The sequence below is a fragment of the Myotis brandtii genome, unplaced genomic scaffold, assembly GCF_000412655.1.
Source record: "Myotis brandtii unplaced genomic scaffold, ASM41265v1 scaffold987, whole genome shotgun sequence".
NCBI lineage: Eukaryota > Metazoa > Chordata > Mammalia > Chiroptera > Vespertilionidae > Myotis > Myotis brandtii.
In genome coordinates this window covers 49,054-49,592 of record NW_005372107.1, presented here as the reverse complement: position 1 = coordinate 49,592, position 539 = coordinate 49,054, and positions in this window count along the sequence as shown.

Genomic DNA, 539 nt, shown 5'->3' with positions numbered 1-539 from the left:
GTTTCAGAGAGGAAGGGAGAGGGAGAGACAGAGAGAGAAACATCAATGATGAGAATCATTGATCCGCTGCCTCCTGCACACCCCCTACTGGGAATGGAGCCCACAACCGGGCATGTGCCCTTGACTGGAATAGAACCCGAGACCCTTCAGTCTGCAGACCGATGCTCTATTCATTAAGCCAAACCAGCTAGGGCAGGGGTGGGCAACCCTTTTGTGAGTGCGTGCCAAAACCAGCAAAATCTCTGACTCAAAATTCTTCTGCGTGCCAACCCTAATTTTTTGAGAACATGTTACGCCTACTTGATATCTCTTAAGGTGTACATATGTGAAGAACCTTGAAGAAATAATAAAATTCATTCAAGCGACAAAAACACAGTATATGATGATGAAAAATACATTTATTTTTTAATGTATACATGTACACTGATAGTCCGACAGAAAACTTTATGACTCCGTTTGATATTATCAGTGGGACTTCTGCTGCTGCATCACTGATGACAGAGATTTTACATCAGGTTTATATTTCATGACCTTCAGAG